The following is a 10241-nucleotide window of genomic DNA, read 5'->3' on the forward strand; positions in this document are numbered from 1 at the left end:
CCGCCCCCTTCCCTTTTAGGGCATGATCATAAAAAACGGTTATGAACCCTCAAGACACTATTTTGTATCTTAGGTGTTGGCCCTGCAGGCCATTGCAATTGTTCACAATGAGAGAGAGAAGGGTTTTACTCCTGGTACTTCCTGATGCCAAAACGAGATGGTGGCCTCAGACCGATCCTCCAGCAAAGATGCTGACTGTTGCAGTCAGCCAGGCCAGGCAACTGGTTCACTATGGTGGACCTCATGATGCCTACTTTCACATCCCTGTAAAACCCGGCTGCAGCAATTACTTGCAGTTCGCCTTTCAAGGCACCGCGTCTCTCTAGCTCTCTCTTTCTCAAAGTGCATGGATGCCATGCCCCTCTGAGACTCAAGGTATCAGAGTGCTTAATTACCTTGACAACTGGCTGATATGTGCTGAGTCACTAGCACAGGCAGTGTTGCACACAGGACTGATCACCAGCCAACTCCAGCGGCTAGGCCTCAATCGTGTTGCCCGGGACCTTTTGCTATGGGCTCACAAGCACTTGTTTTCTAAAAGCAGTTCACCTGCCAGGGGTGAGGAACTGGGCGGCAGACCTCCTCTCCAGAGGAGACCCCCCCAGTTCGGAATGGGGACTTCACCCGGAGGTTGTGAACCTCATCTGGGAGAAGTTCCGGTGCATAGAGATAGATCTCTTGGCGCCGGAGTCGCTGTGGCATCCAGCCCCAACAGCTCTGCAGCTCAGGCTCTGGCCCCTGAGTGGAGACACTAAAGCCATCTCGGGTTATCAGATAAAGTTATCAGATAAAATCTCCTGGATGCACTCGCATCACCTCAAACTCAACCTCTCTAAATCTGACCTCCTTTTCTTTCGCTCCTCCTCCTCCCCCTCCTCTGATCTCTCTATCTCCATTCCTCTGGAATCTACCACACTCCCTCCTCCTCAGCTAAGAACCTCAAAGTCACCCTGGACCCCTGCCTCTCTTATTCCCAGCACATCTCCACTCTGGCACGCATTTGCCGATTCTTCCTGAGCAACATACGAAGAATCAAACCCTTCCTCACCAACTACGCCACCCAGCTCCTGGTCCAGGCACTGGTACTCTCCTGCCTAGACTACTGCAACTCCCTCCTGGCTGGCCTCCCTGTGTCCGCCACCCGTCCACTCTAGCTCATCCAGAACTCCGCTGCTCGTCTGGTGTTCTCTCTGCCTCGCTTCTCCCACGCAACTCCACTGCTCCGCTCACTCCACTGGCTCCTGATCACTGCTTGCATCCAGTTCAAGTACTAGCTTGTACTAGCCTACAGCTACCTCCAGACCCTCATCTCTCCCTACACTCCCACTCAACCTCTCCGCTCCTCCTGCACTAGAAGACTGGCTCTACCTCCTCTACGCTCCCCTGCCTCCAGAGCCCGCTCCTTCTCCACCCTCGCCCCGCAGTGGTGGAATGACCTTCCTACAGATGTCAGGACTGCCCAGTCTCTGACCACCTTCTGGCGCCTCCTCAAGACTCACCTCTTCAGACAGCACCTGTAGAACTCCTCTTTTTTCCCTCTGGACCATTATCACACTTCCTTAAATGCACTTTACTTGCTCTTATCTGCGTCCTATTTTACTGCATTTAATCCTGTACTTTAGAATACTGTAATCTGTCATGTGTTATTTAATCTGTAGTATTTTGTATTTAATTATATCCTGATGTAACTATCACTGACACTGTTATCTGCTCCGTTATTGAATCGTATTTTGTCATACTTGTACTTGCTAGAACCAAAGTCATTGTATTTATATTGCTCTTAATTGTATTATTACTTGTACTGTGATTCTTGAAATGTATTTTTGTTTACGACTGTAAGTCGCCCTGGATAAGGGCATCTGCTAAGAAATTAATAATAATAATAATAATAATAAAGCGGGCGAATTTGTGTCTTTTCGTTCACATAAAGTCAGAAAAAAACAACATATGAATCCAAATTAACATGTATTTATACTAAAGTAATACAAAATTGACTACAAAAGATTTAGAAGTGAGTAGTTTTTTGAGATTTACGATTATACTGTAAATCACTTTCACGAATCAGCCCCCAAATGTAGTCTCCCATCATGATCTCGTTATACTATCCTTGGTAGAGGCGTTCAAAGTCCAGTATATCCTGGTGGAAGCGCTCGCCTTGCTCCTCCGAGTACGCTCCCATGTTCTCCTTGAATTTATCAAGATGAGCATCAAGGATATGGACTTTGAGGGACATCCTACAGCCCATTGTGCCGTAGTTCTTCACAAGAGTCTCAACAAGCTCCACATAGTTTTCGGCCTTGTGATTGCCCAGGAAGCCCCGAACCACTGCGACAAAGCTGTTCCAAGCCGCTTTCTCCTTACTAGTGAGCTTCTTGGGGAATTCATTGCACTCCAGGATCTTCTTTATCTGTGGTCCGACGAAGACACCGGCTTTGACCTTTGCCTCAGACAGCTTAGGAAAGAAGACTTGAAGGTACTTGAAGGCTGCCGACTCCTTATCTAGAGCTCTGACAAATTGTTTCGTAAGGCCCAATTTGATGTGCAGTGGTGGCATCAGCACCTTCCGGGGGTCCCAGCCGTACTCATCATACTTCAAGGCGTCCAGCAAGGTCTTGATGCAGTTGTAATCCTCTTTGAGGTGCACCGAATGAGCCAGGGGAAGAGACGGGTACTTGTTACCATTATGGAGCAGCACGGCTTTGAGGCTCCTGGATGAGCTGTCAATGAAGAGGCGCCACTCATTCTGGTTACAGGCGATTCCGATTGCCTCGAACAGACTGGTCACATTGTGGCAGAAGCAGAGCCCATCTTGACGGGCGAAGAACCTGGAAAAAGGTTGGTGACGCTTCCTCTGATCTGCGACTTGCACACTTTCATCCAACAAGTTCTACTGCTTGAGCCTAGACGTCAAAAGCTCGGCATTGGACTTGGTGAGACCAAGATCTCTAATCAAATCGTTGAGGTCTTTTTGGTTGGGGTAGTATGGGTTTCTCTCCTCAGCTCCACCACATTCCGGCGCCTCCTTAAGACTCACCTCTTCAAAGAGCACCTGTAGAACTCCTCTGTTTGTATCCTGGGACACTATCACCCTTCATGTAAATGTGCTTTATTTTGCTCTTATCAGCCCCTATTTTACTGCATTTAATCCTGTACTTCAGAATACTGTAATCTGCCAAGTTTTTAACCTGTAGTACTTTGTATTTAATCACATCCTGATGTAACTATCACTATTTAATCATATCCTGATGTAACTATCACTACTACCTGCTGTATTATTGAATTGTGGTTTGTCAAACTTGTACTTTACTTGAACAAAAGTTATTGTATTTCTTGCTCTTATTGTATTACTTGTATTGTAACGCTTGAAATGTTTTTGCTTACGATTGTAAGTCGCCCTGGATAAGGGCGTCTGCTAAGAAATAAATAAATAATAATTGTCATCTGGATCTACAACGTCTTCCTCGCTCTCTGACTTGCTGCTCTCTTCTAAAGATGGCTGCTCTCTCTCCGGAGGAGTGGGTATGGGGAGCTCATGGCAGTGTGGCACCAGGGTGATGGATGAAGGAAGGTCCGGATACGTGATAGCAGGTGCATTCTTGCCAGTCCGACGTTTGGAAGGGTCCACCATGCAGAAGTAGCAGTTGCTTGAGTGGTCAGTGGGTTCTCGCCAAATTCTTGGGATAGCGAACTTCATGGCTCTCTTTTCCCCTCTGTACCATCCTACAAAAATACATTTATTTCACCCATAACTAATAACATTGAAAATTGTAAAACATTTTAAAATTAAAAACTTTTACAATTTTAACAAATTTTAACAAATTTTATAACATAAAATTCCGAGCAACAATTGTCCATCTTACCTTCCAGAGTTTTTTTGCAGTGCTCGCAGGTGAAATGAGGTGCCCAGGGTTTGTCTTGATCCCCGACAGGCATGCCGAAATATGCCTTGTAGGCCTCACACATCTTAGCAGATGCTTCCACAGAGTACTTTTTCGCTCTTGTCTTGATAAATTGACCGCAGACATAGCAAAATGTGTCTGCCGGATGCTTGCAGCCTCTTGATGCCATCTCAGAAAAATGCAGATATGTATCCACTTAGGCAGCTGGAACTAAACTGAACTGGTGGGCTTAAGGCCCCTGTATTTATACTACTATTTATATTACTGGAAAGTTCTAGAAAGTTCTAGAAGTTACTCCAAGTTTACTCAGCACTGAATCTATCTGGAATGTTCGGGAAAATAGGTTAATTTCAAAATATCACTGTCCTGGTGTGGCAAAGTGGTTAGTAAGGGGAACAGGTGTAGAGGTGATGCGGTGCAGGAGTGACAGGCAGACAACGGTAATCCAGTGACAAATGTTTTTATTTGTTTTGCTTCCTGGTCTAGTGACCGTAAATAATAAACCCCGGCAATACACAACGATGTGTAGAGCGCAGGGATGAAAACGACAGGTTACAGTCCTGAAATAAAGAAAACAAAAACACGTTCACCCGTCTCGGGTGCGTGCAGTCGTGCTGGTGGTGAGTGAATACACTTTATTCTGTGACAGTTCGTGAGGTGATGATCCGGCTTGTGCTGGCCCAAGGCGACAGCTCCGGATGTGCTTTAGCTGTCTGGTGGTTGCAAAAACACAGACAGTTATTTTACAGTGGTTTAAGCAAACACAAACACACACACACGCAACTCTTTACAGAGTATCACAGTACTTTACTGTTTCGTCCTTCTCGGTCCTTGGCTTAACCCAAACGAAGGAAAAGAACAGCGTTACCCTGGCCCCTATATGTAATCCCGCATGATATCTAGGTAAACGGTTGCAGCTGCCTTATTACTTGCTGCTGCCCCTTGTTTACCTGTCAAATCAATACGGTCTTACAACAGAGTCTCGCTTCTTTCCAGGCTGACCCACTTCCCGGTCTCGGAAACGAACTGTCAGGCCAGCCCTTCCAGATACTTCTTCTCCCGTTCTTTAGCGCCCTCACAGGTCGGGAGGAAGATTTATCACCAGAACTCATTGTATTTCTGTCACACCTGGTCACAAAAGCAAAGTTTGAGGGGTATAATAACCATTGTCTATACTTTTGAGGCATAACCAATTAGGAAATAACACTTACTACCCAGGAACAAAAAAATAAATAAAATTGTTACACGGTGTAATAATAAAGTCATTGCGACTCTTGAGACTGCCAGAGCAGCGTCTGCACGCTCCCAGTATGGTTGCAAATGGGTGGACTGGACCCCACGACTTGCCCAATGGCAGATTTACTCCAATTTTTGCAGGACCTTTTTGATGAAGGTAAATCTCCCTCCATGCTTAAGGTCTACCTGGCAGCTATATCAGATTGCCATATTAAAATTGACACTCTCTCAGCTCAGGAGATAGCTAGGGAAACAAAAAAGAAACAAAAAAAAGACCCCCTGCTGGCCAAGATTAAGCATTACATTTCAACTGGCTGGCAACAAAATGTTACAGATGAAGAACTGAAGCCTTTTGCAAACAGAAAAAGTGAATTAACAGTGGAAGGGGATTGTGTGTTGTGGGGTTTTAGAGGTATTGTGCCAAAAGTTTTGCAACAGAATCACTGGGGAATAGTTAAGATGAAGGCCCTAGCTCGTAGTTATTTTTGGTGGCCTGGCTTGGATGCAGAAATAGAGCAAATGGTGAGTCAAAGTGAAGTATGCCTAGCTAGCAGGAATATGCCTGCCACAGCCCCCCTCCACACATGGAAGTGGCCAGAAAGACCATGGCAAAGAGTTCACATTGACTTTGAAAAGCAAAAACAAAGGTTTCTGGTGGTAACAGACACAACCTTTGAGGTTTTGCGAAATTTGTTTGCCGCATATGGTCTCCCAGAGGAGATTGTCTCTGAAAATGGGCCACAATTTACTTCAGATGATTGAGACCTTTTTACTCAGAAATTCAGTAAAGCACACTAAAACACCACCTTACCACCCAGCTTCAAATGGTTCTGCAGAAAGACTGGTGCAGAGTTTTAAAAGAGCTCTGGATAAAAGTGCACATTTAGGTTGTGCAGCACTGAGGCTAATTTTCTGTTTGATTATAGAAATACCCCCCATGCCACAACAGGAAAATCACCTGCAGAATTATTTCTGAAAAGACAGGTGTGCACCAGATTAGCCTTGATTAGGCCAAATGTAGCAAGTGTGATGGAAAGTAAGAAATCGGGGGAATATGAGAAAAGAGACAGGCATCAGATAAAACCTGTCAGAAAATTCTCTCCAGGTCAGGTGGTACTAGTAAGAAATTACAGGGGGGAGAGAAATGGGAAACGCAGAAAATCTCATGTGAATCAAAATGATTGAAAAATGTACTCAGGAGTTAGTTTGCTCAGACTGGGATGATTTAGGAAAACAAATGGAAAGTGTACATGAGTTGGCAACTGAAGGAAATACCCAGGTTCAATACCAGGAGCCTTCATAGCAAATGACAGAATCTGTTACTTCTAATGAAGGGGTAAATTGGCATCCCAAAAGGGTAATAAAACCTCCTGCTAGGTTAAATCTGTAAAAATAATAATGAAAATAAATAAAATAGAAGGGGGGGGGGGGGTGTTTTAAGGCAATGTTTATTGCATTACTGTGCAGTTATTTGTTGTTAGGTGCATGTTTCGTATTGGTTGCGGTATGGTTTTTCCCCACGCAGGGCAAGTTGATATAAAAAAAGGGACTGAATAGTTGAAGCGGGAGGTTGGATCCCTGTGACAGAGCGGCCGTCTTGTGTCTGCATCAATAAAGCTTCTGTGAGAATCAAAACTTGGTCTTGTCAACTCTTTTCAATATACCACATGTTTCAGACTGCTGCATTTCTGTCTGAGTTTCCCCTTTTAAAAATGAATAAACACAGCGTGCTGCCATCGAGACAGAACAGCAACTGTCACGAAGGACAATTAAGTCGGGGGTAAGTATAATTATTTTAATTACTAAAGGTAGCCAAACTACGCCACCTGGTGGAATATACGGGCACCAGATCCCGAAATTAATATACTTAAACTTTTATTCAAATCCTTTTATCCAAATCCTTCTTTTTCTTTTATCCCAGGACCATACAACACAAGATACGATTATAAATAGGCTTTATTTAGTACAAAATTCTTTAAAATATAAAAACTTCAGTCACAACATACAGTATTATTCCTTTTTCTTGCTCATCTGGTTAACACAGGATAGCATACTTAGTACACATTTTTAAAACACATTATTCAATAACGAGGGTATAGCAACTAAAAAGATAAGATCAGCATTTGGCAGAACAATTGAATAAAGTCCACTAAATCGCGGTGCAACTACTTGTCCAACGCAACCAACTAGAAGTCTTAGTATGCAAAAGAAAATAAAACACCGTTGACAGCTGATAAAAGGTCCGACTTGTTACACCCGTGCCTTTTTTTCTTCAGCTCCCCTAAAAACAGACTGCATGAAAGACAAACAATTTATTTAGCAAGGTAAGATCCTGCAGAGAGCCATGCATGAGACTGTTACCCTTGAGAATCTTCTGAAGATGCAGGATGTGAGCTTTCATTTCTGGAACGGTAACCCAGATATTCTGTGTCTACCTCAAGTAAATTGACAGCAATTTTCTAGCAATGTACAGAATGGCCTATTGGGTCTCCACTGGAACCTGATCCTGGATGTAAGGGCTATTTTATTTCTCTGCCTGTTTGGAGCATACTCTGTGACATTTGAATTGGACATTTCAAATTGTGAAGAAAATGTGGGGTAAAATCCACGAAGAAACGAAGGTATTACTTATTTTCCTTACCCATACACCAGTCCATAAAGGTAATCCAATGATTCCTTCCACCGTGTCAGCATTCATCAGGACAGGACCAAACAGCAGACTCAAGATCCCAGTTATTATTTGCACGACCTTACAAAACAAAAGCAGATTTCAGGATAAGAATACTCAGGAATTTTAACATTTCACACATTTTGCGAATAAATAAAACATTTCATTGGTATCACACATTGTTGCATAAATCGTAGAGATAAACAATGAATTCAAATGTTGATTTAGATTGTATTAGAGATGTAGGATCTATACTCTAGGGTCCACTCAGACTATGAAAAGCACTTGTTTCCAAGATTTTACAGACAAGCATAGTCGGATATCTGCTCAGATCTTGCAGCTGGTCCTCAGAAACCAGCAAATCAGCTAGAATTGTGTTGGTAAGTCTGCCCTGTTTCTGTGTCCTTGCAACTTGAGAGTAAAGGACTTTTCACACCAAGTGTCAAAGTGTCTTTATTTTGGCGTGAAGTGCCGTGTCCTGTTTTTCTGTTTTGTTCAACCTTTTATTTTGCAATAAACCTTCTGAATGCTACCATTGCGTCTCAGTTTCACTCACCACTACTGTCTGTCTGTGTTTCTTCCGGGTCTGACGTGTCACCACTCAGCCAGCCTTGTGACAGGGGTTTATAACATTGAAAATGCTGGGTGAATAGCATGGGCCTGTGCAGGAGCTGGATCTGGACAGTGATATGTTTCATTTTTAACATTCTTCAGAATGAGCAGAGACAGGTTTGCTGAGCGACTTGGCATGGTTGGTCCAAACATTAAAAAAAAAAAAAAAAAAAGAAATACCAACTACTGAGTGTCTGTCAGTCCAGACAGTGTCTGTCCATCTGCTTGAGGAGAGTACTATACATAAACATATTTACACAGTCGACTGCACATTAGTGTTCTGTAGCGCCCCCTAATAGAATACAAGTCTACTTACAGTGTAACCACATCTTTTATTAAAGATACAATGTTCCACTATCATTATTAAATATATATGCATTTGTATAGATGAAGATGATTTATTCACAGGGGAGTGAGGGTCTAAAGCTAAATACCAAAAGCCACTGTTTGAAACCCTGTTTACTAGATTAAAACGGTTTTACATGATTTAAAACCTCAGTGTTGATCTCACCCCAGTCTTCTTTTCTCTCTATATCTTTATCATTTTTGAAATTTTGAAAACTGCTCAGTTGGACATTCATCACTTCTAATAGTGCTCATGATGCTGTTCATTGCCGTGACGATGATCTCCCACAGTAATCATCGCCAGTGTTTTCACCTGCCCTAATCTATCCCTCACAGACAATAAAAAGAGTGCTTCGACTCACAAACGGGAGAGAAAATGAATGAACCGTGATAAGGGAGGAGGAATATAGACCCGCAAGATCGACCCGATATTAATGGATTAACACTTGCTCCACCCCGACCATTTTAACAACTTGGTCATTCATGACACAACTACAGTGACAGCCAATAGTCCACAACAATAAAAGCTACAAATAAACCTATTTGAACTACAGACTTAAAGGAAAAACTAGCTCACAAATATGTGCTGGTTCCATTTCTAATCATTTTACTCTCGCAATCACTACAACTGATCATTACTCCTCTCACTCCATCCCCCGCTTTTCGGGGGAAACAGATAAAAAAAAGTTTTAAAAATATTTAAATATACCCCAGCATAAGAAATGTCAGGTGTCCCGTTTTTGCATTTTGAAAAAGTGGTCACGCTACGCTCCATTGATTCCACTGTGTAACAATTTTTTTTTTTTTTGGTTCCTGGGTAGTAAGTGTTATTTCCTAATTGCTTATGCCTCAAAAGTATAGAAAATGGCTATTATTCCCCACAAACTTTGCTTTTGTGACCAGGACAGTGATATTTTGAAATTTACGTATTTCCAATGAGAAAACGGGCGAATTTGTGTCTTTTCGTTCACATAAAGTCAGAAAAAAACATATGAATCCAAATTAACATGTATTTATACTAAAGTAATACAAAAATGACTACAAAAGATTTAGAAGTGAGTAGTTTTTCGAGATTTACGATTATACTGTAAATCACTTTCACGAATCAGCCCCCAAATGTAGTCTCCCATCATGTTCTCGTTATACTGTCCTTGGTAGCGGCGTTCAAAGTCCAGTATATCCTGGTGGAAGTGCTCGCCTTGCTCCTCCGAGTACGCTCCCATGTTCTCCTTGAATTTATCAAGATGAGCATCAAGGATATGGACTTTGAGGGACATCCTACAGCCCATTGTGCCGTAGTTCTTCACCAGAGTCTCAACCAGCTCCACATAGTTTTCGGCCTTGTGATTGCCCAGGAAGCCCCGAACCACTGCGACAAAGGTGTTCCAAGCCGCTTTCTCCTTACTAGTGAGCTTCTTGGGGAGTTCATTGCACTCCAGGATCTTCTTTATCTGTGGTCCGACGAAGACACCGGCTTTGAC

Source organism: Acipenser ruthenus, chromosome 48, assembly GCF_902713425.1.
Source record: "Acipenser ruthenus chromosome 48, fAciRut3.2 maternal haplotype, whole genome shotgun sequence".
In the NCBI taxonomy this organism is placed as follows: domain Eukaryota; kingdom Metazoa; phylum Chordata; class Actinopteri; order Acipenseriformes; family Acipenseridae; genus Acipenser; species Acipenser ruthenus.